Consider the following 12,862-nt stretch of genomic DNA (forward strand, 5'->3'; position numbering starts at 1 on the left):
TCCGTGTCTTGGCTGTTGTGAATAGTGCTGCTATGAACATTGGGATGCAGGTATCTTTTCGAATTACAGTTTTGTCTGGATATATGCCCAGGAATTGGGATTGCTGGATGATATGGTAATTCTATTTTTAGCTTTCTGAAGAACCTCCATACTGTTTTCCACAGTGGCTGCACCAACTTACATTCCCACCAACAGTGTAGGAGGGTTTGCTTTTCTCCACACCCTCTCCAGCATTTGTTACTTGTAGACTTTTTAATGATGCCCATTCTGACCGGTGTGAAGTGGTGCCTCATTGTATAAATTTTCCTTCTTTTTTTTCTTTTTTTAAATTTTTTTCTGGCCATGCTGTGCAACATGTGGGATTATAGTTCCCTGACCAGGGATTGAACCCACGCCACCTGCAGTGGAAGCTTGGCGTCTTAACCACTGGACCGCCAGGGAAGTCCCAAACTTTCTTTTCTTTCAAAGGTCCTTCTTTTCATAAGTGGAATTTCTCCAGGGTTTTGCATTCCAGGTGTGATCTAGACTGGATTTTTTTTCTCCCAAGTCCCTAAAGATCGTATAATCATATTCACTCATATCTATGTCACTAATAGACATAAAAACAAAATCAGGCACAGGTCTGGATACTTGCTTGTCCTCCCTGCAAATCTTGAAATCTAGAGTATTTGAGGAAGTGAGAGCTTTGAGTAAGTCATGTCTAATATCTCATCCAAAGGGAGCTTTGGGGGGTGGTTGGTTCCACAAACTCTTTTAGTCACAATGTATACCCTTCTCAGTATGTCCTGTCCACCCCCTCCTCCATCTTTAATATACACTGGGAGCCAGTTTTTCAAACACATGCTTTCTTCAGATGTGGCACTATTACTGTCCACATCAAAAACCTCTATTCCTACATAAAAGGAGGTCAGATGGGGGCTTCCCTGGTGGCACAGTAGTTGAGAGTCCGCCTGCCGATGCAGGGGACACGGGTTCATACCCCGGTCCGGGAGGATCCCACATGCCGCAGAGCTGCTGGGCCCGTGAGCCATGGCCGCTGAGCCTGCATGTCCGGAGCCTGTGCTCCGCAACGGGAGAGGCCACAACAGCGAGAGGCCTGCATACCGCAAAAAAAAAAAAAAAAGAAAAGAAAACCCTTGAGTTGCACAAAAGAGGAAAGAGCGGGCAGCTCATGGTGGCTCCTCGGGCCTCTTCCTTATGAAGAGAGATCTCTGGGCTACAGAGATCTGTAAACCCTGCCTTCTTCTGATGGCCCTATTTCTCCGAAAACCCTCTGTAATAGGATTGAAACACAGAAAGGATAGTTTCTCCCCTTCGTGGGGAAAGAAGGAAAATTGTTGTCGTTCCCCCCATATACTTCTCCATTCTTTTGTGCACGCAACAAACATTTGTGGGTATCAATTAAGTACCAGGCACTGTGCTAGATGCTAGGGATACAGAGAGACAAGAAACTTAGTCTAGTGAGAGAGACAAATGAGAGGATCAAAATGACAGTCCGTTTATAAGAGCTCTAACAGGAAGTTTACTCAGGGGGACGAGGGGAGCAGTGATAGGGTGACCAAGTATCCCAGTTTACCTGCTACTGTCCCCGTATTGGCAATGGAAGTCCCACATCCTAAGAAACCACTCAGTCCTGCATGAACTGGGACAACTGGTCAAGCTCCTGGCCACGGAGTAAGCCCCCTAGTGCAGCCTGAGGTAGGGCTGGGATCATAGTCGTGTTAGAATTGATGTCCGGCATAAACTCAGTGAAATACTTGACGGGTGAAGGACACCGGGAACATTTATGAAGTGAATGACTAGCACGTGGGAACTAGACGACACTGAATGCTTAGGAAAATCCCAGCAACGTGCCCACGGTTCACGTGGAACTATCCCCAGCCTGTTCATTAACCACACAGGTTATTTTTTAAGCTGAATCTGAGTAATCGACAGCAAAATCCAAGGTTCCTGATTTCTTTTTCCCAGTTGCTGGTGCTCTGAACTCCTTAAATTCAAACCCACTGTTTGTTTATCCTTGTTCCTCTCTCCGCGCCCCTCCTCCAGTTTTTGCTCCCATAAAAAGCAGTGTTCACATCTCATTTCTCAGCAAAATTATGAGACGTGTTGAGTGAATTCACATTAATAATATTTTAGCTAGCAACACGTCGAAGAGTCTACAGACCATTTACCAAGGAAACTAAATTATTTTGAATACTTGTGTCACAATGAATGAACCACGGCTTTTCTGATATAGTAGCCTAATGTTTTATTGTGGGTATAAACACAACTCCCCAGTCTCCAAAATTCAGCAATCCTTATTAGGTTCTTTCTTCATTAGTGAGAGTAAAGAATGTCTTCTTATTGATTTTTCCATAACTTTTTAGTGGTGGAATAGGGCCTCTCTTCCCTAAAATAATTTAAACTAATATGAAACTCTTTTCTAATATAAAAGTGTTTTTAGAATACCTTAGAATTATTGCAAACGATAAGCAGAATTTATTAAGGTTATGAATCAAAGAGAAATTTTGTGTGTTCTCGTTGTCATAAAACATTTTTTTTAGAGGTTAATCTTTTCCCCGTATCTTGGCTTAGCGATGAGTTTGGGGTTTTTTCTCTCCTAATAGGTTCTCTTTGGTTCCAAGGTTTTCCCAGCTGCTGAGAGTCACAAATTCTGCCTGAATAGCAGGGTGACCTTTTCAGAGAGGAGCCAGTGTTTGTAAGCTGAAGTATACAAAGGAAGAAAACCAAGTTTACGGGCTCTGTGCTAGAGGAAGAAAACTCATCAAAGCAGCCCTCCACCACCCTCACTCCCATCCCCACCCAAGTCTTCCAGCTCCTTCATCTCCATCCTCCCCTTACTGGACCAGTAGAACTGACAGCTACAGGGATACGGGTGTCCATTCAGGCTCTTTGATGTCTTTAAAATTCTCCCTCAGCGTCCACTTGACTTTTTCGGGGAAAGAAGCAGCATCTGGCACCTCCGCTCTGTGGAACGTGGCTGACTGCTGCTGGGAAGGAGAATCAAGAAGCAGCCGACCTGGGTTAGGAGGGCAGGTGACCTGGGTTATGCCCACCCACTGCCAGTCACGTAGATTACATTTGGTCTGGATATGACCAGATGTCCTCGATTCCCCAGGCCTGAATACACTTAACCTTGCTTTGCCAAACTGCTTTGCATTCCTTACCCACCCCTGCATCCCCTCCATTCTCAGTTCTTAAAAAAAAAAAAAAAATCACAGACACTGCAGTTATCACACATCTTCTGACTGTTCATCACAGCTTTGCATACTCCTTTCAAATCGTCTCTTCCTTTCGTCCCCTTCTTTTTAACCTCCCAATTTTGCTTTTTGGCAACCAACCAAAGATTTCTCTGTGTGACTTAAAAGAAATATTACAAGACAAACCCTCTCCTGGTACAAGAGCTGCGGGATGATTTGCATATATAATCTCCTCCTGTGCCTCCTGCTAGCACGGGCCTTTTCCTCTCCAATCCCCACGGTGTAACAAAAGAATAAATTATGGTACTACTGATAGAACATTACACTGACAATCTTCTGAGGCACTGGAAGTTTTAATGGAAACCAAAGAAAATTCAACATCAGACATTTTCTTATAAATGTATTTCTTTTTCCTGTCTGCCCTCTCGCATATTATCACTTTTCTTGCCTTCTTATTCACTTTCCTGTCTGCCAAATAACAAATCTAAAGTGGCCTTTGAGCCAATCTCTCATCAATGGAACTGTACCTGCTGATAGAGAATTAAGGTATTGGCAAATCGGTTACACGGTGTCTAGGCTTGTAATTTAAAGATTTAGTTAAATTAATAAACGATAGCAATTTCAAGGACTGAATGGATTCCCTTACCTAATGTTTTGCCGCCTTCCTATTTCTTTGGGAAGATGGGAAAAGTGAAAATAAAAGTGCTTATATGGTGCCATCTAGTGGCACAGATGTTTAAAAGCTCTGTTTCAATCTAGGGATTGTTTAAATGAACCTGGAAAACAACTGCTACTCTTAGGGTCTGGTTTGGAATCTCCAGGCTTAATTCTATTTTTGTTGTACCTCCTATGAGGATATCCAATCCTGGGGGCCCTTTTTGGTGTCACTGAGAATTTTAAGTTTTAATCTGCTTTGTGGAGAGCCAAAAAACATAACTGAAAATCCAGAGTAATTGATGCTGCAATTTTGCTATTTTAACTTCAGGCTTTCTTGCCACTCCTCTTCTAACTAAAATAAAACACTGATTCTGCTCAGAAGAGAAAAATGTTAATAATCTGAGAAAACTGCAGTAATCATGCCACTTAAAATACAAAGGCGCTCTCCTCTTCCAACTCTTCTCACTGAAATCTACTGTATTAAATGTTAAATATATGAATATGTACAAAGTTCCATCCATTATATTTATTAAAGAGATATACTTCTATGTGGACAACACCAGAGTTTTAGAAGTTGGCCCCATGCTAGCAAAGTTCAAAATCAATAAACACCTGCCCCCCACACACATATAGAAAGAAAGCAACAATTAGAAAAATGATAGCCAAATCAGAAACTCTGGTCTAATCTATTTGTTATTTCCCAGGATCAGCGTGCCCTTTCAAAGACTGATCTCTCACTTGGAACTGAGGCTGGCTTGGCTTTGTGAGATACTTCCAGGACCAGGAATCCATCTCGATCTGTAGGTATAAGCTGCTGTTTCGCAAGTACTTCTGCCTTTCATAGCTGGGTTCTTCTCTGGTAGCAGCACTGAGAAGCTGATCAAATCTGCATGTGTCAATCATTACCTGCTTCCTGACTGGTGACAGAGGTGAGTCCTTAACCATGCTTACCTCAGAGACCTCGAATGCCTTTCTCAGGACCTCTTCCAGTTGTGCGTTCTTTCATTCTGTCATGATCTTGTGGATAAACTGATAGACACGAAAGTGAATTGAAATATAAAACATGCTGGGCAAGTCTAAAATACTTCAAATAATAGGAGCTACTTGAATAGATGACTCTTAGACCTCATAGAGTGTCTGCTGAGATACGTATCTGTGGAGTCAGAGGGTGAAATCCCAAATTTCCCAATACAACCCATCGTCTGGAAATTTGTCCTTAAATAAATTTGGTCTTCCTCTCGTGGTTCCCTGGTGCTTACAAAAGGATTTCTTTGGTCTTAATCTTTTCTTCTTAAGATATTCATAACTGTGAAAATGAATATGATGAAAATGAATGTTTCAGGAGAGCGGATTTTGGGGCCCAGTACTATCCTTTTACTGTGTTAATTACAATGAGTAACTGAATGAGGTACACCTGTCTAAAGCAGTTTCAATTAAAAAGGGCTCAAAACCTCTGTTCTTAATTTCGGCTAAACTATAGAATTTTCCTTTTCAGAAATAGGATAGTGGTCTCTTGATCTCTGTGGTTTTCGAATCCCCCTACTCCCCCAATTCAAAGCCTCCCGTTTGGCTGATGGCATTAGCAGCAATGTCATAATTGGTAGTTAGAATTGACTTGCGGTGAAACAGGCCGGTGAATGATATTGATGATTGTTGTATTATTCTCTATCCTTTCTTAATGCTTGAAAATGGTTATAACTTTGGCTTAAATTCTTCATTATGAAAATAAAAATAATGTCAACAACCTTCATGAAAAATATAAAAGAATTGACATGCGGTGAAGTTGAAGTAGTTGTTGTTAAAGATCTTTAAATTCAATACCAGTTTGGTCTTTTTTTTTTTTTGCGGTACGCGGGCCTCTCACTGTCGTGGCCTCTCCTGCTGCGGAGCACAGGCTCCGGACGCGCAGGCTCAGCGGCCATGGCTCACGGGCCCAGCCGCTCCGCGGCATGTGGGATCTTCCCGGACCGGGGCACGAACCCGTGTCCCCTGCATCGGCAGGCGGACTCTCAACCACTGCGCCACCAGGGAAGCCCTCTGGTGTTCTTTGGAAGGGCCACCCTTCCACAGCAGGAATTTTAGTGGAAGGATGCCAAGCCGTGCTCACTTTTTGTCTCACTTCCAACCCTCTGCAGTGGTGCCAAGTTTATTATGGGTTAGGAACTGAGCAGGGTCAAGCGGTTCATTTCTCAAATGTAGTCATTTAATGTTTATATAATTTTATGAGGGCAGTTCAATTATTTCATAATTACATAACCAGAACATGGCATGATGCAAGGTTGTGATGAATGCGCTGTATTGCAACCCTAAATATGCCTCGCCATCCCCCAACCCCCCACCCCTGCTTCAAAAGTCTTAATCAAATCACATACAGAGATTCAATTAAAGTAATACATAGCCTGTGTTGGCATCTCTTTCTCTTCTCTCTGGGTGGGCATTAACTCAGAGTTTTCCTGGGCATACGGTACGAAAAGCCTGCCTTCTGTGTCATTCTGGTTTCTCTTAGTGCTTGAACTTTCTGGTAACCTATTAGACACTATTTTATGCTGCTCTGAAGAGTAGAATCACGAGACTCAATAGTTAAGACCCTCCTCTCAAAATCTCTCTCTTTCTGCTCCACCCTTGTCAATGATGTATGAATAGAGGAGGCATGGATGCTGGGCCGTGGGCTTTGTGCCCTCACTACAAAATAACTTTTTCAGATCCCACTCCTGATGGAAAGCTGTTTGCAGCACAGTACTGGGACACTGGTCAGTTTCTGGTATATAATTCTATTAATGAACAAAATAGCACCTAAAACAAATTCTTGCCTGCAGCAGTAGAAGACATCCACTGAAGAGAGTGGACTGACAGGTTGCTGACTTTAACCAGGAACTAGGGCCATTTTTATCATAATGGACTCAGGACTGGCAGCAACTATAAGGCTGTTCCATTTTTATAAAACTGGAAACAGTGTAGTAATGGTTAATTATTTTTTAAAGCATGTCTGTGATTCCAAAAAGTATTTCTAACTTATCTAGGTTTCTTATTAAAATTTCCTGGGTTTCATGGACATAATTAGGAAGCAAAAGAACATTTCATCTTCTGAGACAACTTCCTACTCCGAGAACTTGAAGGTATCGATGACCCCTGTGTAAGAGTTCTCATCCTCAGAGGGAATTTTATGCTTCAGGTACTAAAAGAAGGTGACGGATAGGGATGAACATAAAGAGATATTTGTATCTTCGTGGTCTAGAATCCAGTGTCTGTGGTTATATCTTCTTAAAGAGACAATTTAACTTGTATATTCCATAAAGGGACAGGGTGATTCCTGTGTGTTAGGGACACAGGAGTGAGAGGTTGGTGTGTGGGCAGGAACTTGGAAGGACAGATATTATGTGTTCCACAGGAAAAGCCATCCAAGCCTGCTTGGACGTCAAGTTCTGCAACAAGAGACCTCAGTGAGAGGCAGTAGAAGCGCTTCTGACAACCTGGGCACTAGGACTCGGGCACCAGGAGTCTACTTGAGGTGTGTGCACTGAATGTATGTAGTGGAGAGGCACCAGGCTGCCCACAGACAGATTGTCTTGTCTGTGAACAGGAGTTATCTGCATTGCTATCACCTATGCACAAACAATAGAGTTGTAAAATAGCTCACAGACAATGAAAGGCCCAGTAACCCAATATTATGAGCCAGTTCACCTAGTTTTTCCATTGAAGTCAGCCAGATCTTTTGGGTACATTTCAAAGTCTTTCACAATTTTCCGCTATGTTGGCAATCATGGAAATAAGAGTTTGCTTTCAGATGCTCCCCCAAATCCTGTCATCCCTAAATTCCTTTACAAATCACTCCGTTTAGAAGTTTACTCTGATCCTCTCAACTGATTGTGATCTCTCGCTTATAGCCCCACAGTTCCCTTGTCTCTCTTCTATGGCAGTATTTCATTTTACCACCAGTAAATGAAAAAATTGAACATTTAAAGCGTGGGGTCTACAATTATTTAAATGAACAGAAGTCCTTCCTGGTCACTCTTATGAGAAGACTTTGCTGTGATTTTCTCCAGTTTAATAAGAAGTTTAGAAAAGTATTCCCATGAAAAGTGTGAATAGAAAATTTTTTTAAGATTTAAAAAACAAAAAGATTTTTAAGGATGCCTTTTATTTTTTGAGGTACAGGTTAGATCATGAACATCAGCTAATATTTTATGGATTGGTATTACATTGAAATCTTTTTTGTCATTGAGTATGTGAATAAATTGAGGGACTTTAAAATACTGCCTTCAAAACTGGAAATAATTGCACTGGGACCCAGAAACAGTTGGCATCCTTCCATAAAAGACTCTTGGTACCAATTATTTATGCACTAAATGGGTCTAGAATCCCAGGTTAAACTATCCACAGTTTTGATTCAATTAGCTTTTGATTCAGTGCCTATGTCTTTAATGACAAAGTTATTCCAGAAAAAGTTTTACCTAGCTGAGATTCCCCTCAAGGGAGGATGTGAGTCACACAGTACTTACATTGGTAATAAAACCACAACGCATGTCTGCTCCCTGGGGATTTTAGTTTGTAGCAACAATAAGCTGCAAGTAATGGGTCTGAGGTTAAATGGTTGGATATAAAGTTTAAATCAGAATTAAGATGTCTTGTCTTGAAAAAGGTGAGGTAAATGTCAGAGGCGAAATAAATGATCCCTCCCCCACCAAGATAGACTGGTTTTATCTCCCCCGACAGATATCTTCATATGAATCTATTCGCTTTAATTAGTTCTTTCAATTCATTTTGCATCTTGCCCTCACAATCCCAGGGGGAAAGAGACAGCAAATATGACCAGGGGAAAATTTTAAGTTGTCAAAGCATGAATTTGCCAATCGATACCTCCCCTTGGGGTACACTTGCATCTCCAAATACAGTGCCCCCTACTTTTCTCCCTCTTCATTTATTCATTAATTTATTCTTTCATTTTTACGTTACTTTACTTATTCGTTCATGTTTATTTAGTCATTCCTTCAACAAACAAATACCTATTGAGAACCTAGGGTGTTGCTTCCTTTTTTTAAAAACATTTTATTGGAGTATAGTTGCCTTACAATGTTGTATTAGTTTCTGCTGTACAGCAGAGTGAATCAGCTGTATGTACACATATATCCCCTCTTTTTTGGATTTCCTTCCCATTTAGGTCACCGCAGAGCATTGAGTAGAGTTCCCTGTGCTATAATGGAGATGCTATTGGCATTTTGGGGGAGATAATTCTTTGTGCCAGATTGTCCCGTAAACTGCAAAACATTTATCATCTCTGAACCCCATCCACAAAGCTGTTCTCGATCCCTGAGCACCCTACCCCCATTCCCCACTTTCATTTTCAAACATTGCGGAAGAACCCTGGGTATGATCCCCTGTGGGAGGGTATCAGGAGGAATAAGACAAGGGATGGGCCTTGGGAAGTTGGCAGCCTCATAGAGAAAACAGATGAGTAATTACAGTACATTCTATGAGAGAAATACACACAAACCAATGACTCCCAGAGGTATCTAAGAAGGCTTCTCAGGACAAAATGCTTGAGCCACGTCCTTTTTTTAAAAATAAATTTACTATATTATTTATTTATGGCTGTGTTGGGTCTTCGTTGCTGTGCATGGGCTTTCTCTAGTTGTGGTGAGCAGGGGCTGCTCTTCGTTGCGGTGCGCGGGCTTCTCATTGCGGTGACTTCACTTGTTACAGACCATGGGCTCTAGGCGTGTGGGCTTCAGTAGTTGTGGCGCACGGGCTTAGTTACGCCACAGCATGTGGCATCTTCCCAGACCAGGGCTCAAACCCGTGTCCCCTGCATCGGCAGGCGGATTTTTAACCACTGCGCCACCAAGGCAGTCCTTGAGCCACGTCTTTAAGAAGTAAAAATTAAGTGAAAACTAGCTAGATTCTCTAGGCATCAGAAGAGGTCCAGAGGCCATGCCAGAGTTCAGAAAAATGCTTTGGAAGAGCTGTGAGCAAATTCGTCATGGCTGGTGCGTGGAATTGGAGTCGGAGAGGTGGTGACTAATACGACAGGAGCTGTGATTGTAAGGAGGGTGTCACAGGCTAAGCTAAAATATTTAGACTTCATCCTTCATGGAGGTGACATGATTAGATCTGAGTTTCCGAATAGATTAAATACGACAGAACAGGGAAAACCATTTTTTGAGGATGTTGCAGTAATTCAGAAGAGAACTGAAGGGTACTTAATGGATTTCAGTGACATCAATGGATACAGTAAGGGCTGCCAACACCCTCCAGCCAAAGACCACCAGGTACATACCTTTATTTAAACAAGTTGGTTTTATTACTCACTGCAAGAGGAATGAACGCTCACCATGAGGAACCAAGGGGTGTTTCTATAAGGGGGCCTTAGAAAGAATCTACTTGTTGGATTTGAGCTTTACTGGATTAGTTGGGTAATTTGGGAGAGAGTATAAGGAAATAGGGGTTTACTGACTACCAAAAAGTGAGAGCAATTCTATGATTGGATATCTCAATAAATCTTATCTGCAGGGAGGGCAGACTAGACTGGAAGATTGGTAAAGAAGTAGTAATCACTCCTGGTAGCTGGGAAAGTGTGATGATTGATATCTTATGGGTAGCAGGGATCTTGCTTTTATCTCACTTTATTATGATTTCCACTGTGTGAAGACTTCAAGTGCTTGGCTGCCAGGGGAGATAAACAAGGTAATAGTTAAGTGGCACTGGTTCGAGTTAAGCTTTGTTTGTTTTTGTGAAGAGAGACACTTGATCACTAAGCCAAGGAAGAGCACTTAGTAGAGAGCCAACTATGAAGGAGGGAGAACGATTAATGTAACAAGAATCCTGCAGACATTAGAGATCACAAATTTTCATTTGTGAATTACACAGTTGTTGGATTTCTTCTAGTAACACCCATCAGTTAAGATAAAGGAAAGTGGAGAACGTGTTAGTTATTTCTTTAGTATCTATTTCTCCCTTTCCAGTAGCTACTGATTTCTTTTTGGGATCCATGGGATTCTAGGGAAATTGATTCCCTTTCTAGCTCCAATGTGGAAACACAGAAGAGAGCTTAAAATGATCAGTTTATCTGAATTACCTGCCCAGAGTGACTGGTTCAGTGGTGGGCACTCGACCTAGGACTTTTGCTGTGAATACTGGGACACATATTTGTTTTTCCCTGCTGGATATGAGGAAGAAAGATTATTTCGAAATTTTAGAACCCTAAGGCTTCCAACAGGGAAAAATAGGTCACATACCAAGGACCAGGAACAAGAATGGCATCAGAATTCTCAGTAGCACTGCTGTACACTAGAAGGCAATGGAGCAATGCCTGGCCCGAGAATAGAGCCAACCCTGAGGAGAGCAGAGTGAAAAGACAAAGAGAAGCTTGGTGTTGCTCCCATCATTTGAGCTGTAAGATCAAGCCGCATTTGAAGGCAGTTTTACCTTCAAGCTTTTCAGTCCAAATACCTTTCATTATTTAAGCAAGTGTGTGTTCGTCTTTCTGTTGCTTGTTATCTTGTTTCTAGGCTAGCCAAGGTAAGGGGTGAAGAAGACTGATGGGTACGTGTAGGTCGATCCAGTGTTTTGATTGAATTGAGGTGGGCGTGTGCACTAAGAAGGTCAGGGAATTAAGCATCTTAGCAAAAGGATGATTTAAATGGTGGTAATAGACTCCATAGGCACAAAAGTACCTGGTATACCTTTATTAAAATTTTCCTTTTCTCTATTTTATCTTCTCAGGCCCAAAGTCTGTATTTTCCATGCTATTATCTAATTTAGTTAAATTCAAATAAAAATTATTTATAAGCATTGCACTGTGCTAAATTTTGTGAGAATACAGAAGTCTAGGTTCCTGTTTCTAATACTTGTACTATATAATGAGGGGGTTAAAGCATACGCGTACACCACTCACCCATTCACTGATTCAACTCGTAAAAGGAAGACAAGGCAAAGTGTGAGGAAGAGCTCAGGTGAATTTTACAGATGGTAAATGCAATGGGATTTGAGAAGAAGTAGAAGGTAATCTGTGCTATTCAGCTAATGTGGGGTGATTAGAGGAAATTCCCCAGGGCTCTTTTCTCTCATTTAATCTGTTAGCATGAGAGAGGGCAGCAGGCTTACTCTGCTTCCGATCTGAGTGATGAGGAATCGTTTTACTAGCTCTGTGACCTTGAGAAAGTTACTTAACCCCTTTGGGCGTCACCTTTTTAAAATTTTAAACCTTTTGATTATCATGTAAGCCCCTACTTCTTTCTCAAGATTGTTGCTAAGAAGCAAAATCATAATCGGAAACAAAGGATGTTAAAGTAACTTCCAAACTGGAAAGCACCGACGAAAAGTAGGCAATGATACTGATAATTAATGGGGGACCTTGGCCAACCCAAAGCTACCCCCAACTTCCCTGTTTTTTGTTTTGTTTTGGTTTTGGTTTTTGTCAAAAATGTAAATATCTAATGGTGGAAGTTTTAGCAGATATAGAAGGAACAAAGCTGTGAAGAAGAAACTGCTATACACATCACAATGCGTACCTCTGTTGATCCTCGCTTGTCACCTCCATTTGGGGGCAGGTCTGTTGGGCAATTAAGTAAATTTTTAGAAAGTGCGTATTCAGCTACAGTTTACCCCCAAACCTAAAACTGGGATCAAGAAACAAATGTATAATAAAAATGGCCTTTTCTGTTTTGGGACCAAAGAAAACTTCCATTCAAATGCAGTTGTCCATTGGTTCTGCTCTTGTAAACTTTGTAAATTTATTTCTTCACATTAAAAGCTGTACCTGGGCTTCCCTGGTGGCGCAGTGGTTGAGAGTCCGTCTGCCGATGCAGGGGACGCGGGTTCGTGCCCCAGTCCGGGAAGATCCCACATGCCGCGGAGCGGCTGGGCCCGTGAGCCATGGCCGCTGAGCCTGTGCATCCGGAGCCTGTGCTCCGCAGCGGGAGAGGCCACAACAGTGAGAGGCCCGCATACAGCAAAAAAAAAAAAAAGCTGTACCTAATTTGTAAATTAGGTGAAACGACCAACACCAG

The sequence above is a fragment of the Phocoena sinus genome, chromosome 12, assembly GCF_008692025.1.
Source record: "Phocoena sinus isolate mPhoSin1 chromosome 12, mPhoSin1.pri, whole genome shotgun sequence".
Taxonomy (NCBI): Eukaryota; Metazoa; Chordata; class Mammalia; order Artiodactyla; family Phocoenidae; genus Phocoena; species Phocoena sinus.